A 334-nucleotide genomic window follows, 5' to 3' on the forward strand; every position below is an offset into this window, starting at 1 on the left:
TGGGGGAGCGCGGTCGCGGGGGCGGGCGGCTCCGCAGGTGTCCTCTCGGCTGCGGCGCGCAGGGGCGCGGTGGGAGGTGCGGGTGCGAGGGCAGGCGCGCGGCGGGTCCCTCCGGTGCCGACCCGAGCGCTGGCTGCCGTCCCCGCCCGGGCCACTCTCGGTGCGCCTCGGGGAAGCCCCTCGCCGCGCGGAGCCGGCGCGCGGCGGGGATCCCGGCGGGGACTCCTCGGGCTGCAAAATCCGGCCGCGCCGGGGCCCCCCGAGGTGAGGGATGGGGCTCGGCCCGGGCCCTCTGCCAGGCTCCTCGCGAGCGTGACGTCGGGGTGGGGTGGGG

This window comes from Herpailurus yagouaroundi, unplaced genomic scaffold (genome assembly GCF_014898765.1).
Source record: "Herpailurus yagouaroundi ecotype Mexico unplaced genomic scaffold, PumYag 165, whole genome shotgun sequence".
NCBI classification, from domain to species: Eukaryota; Metazoa; Chordata; class Mammalia; order Carnivora; family Felidae; genus Herpailurus; species Herpailurus yagouaroundi.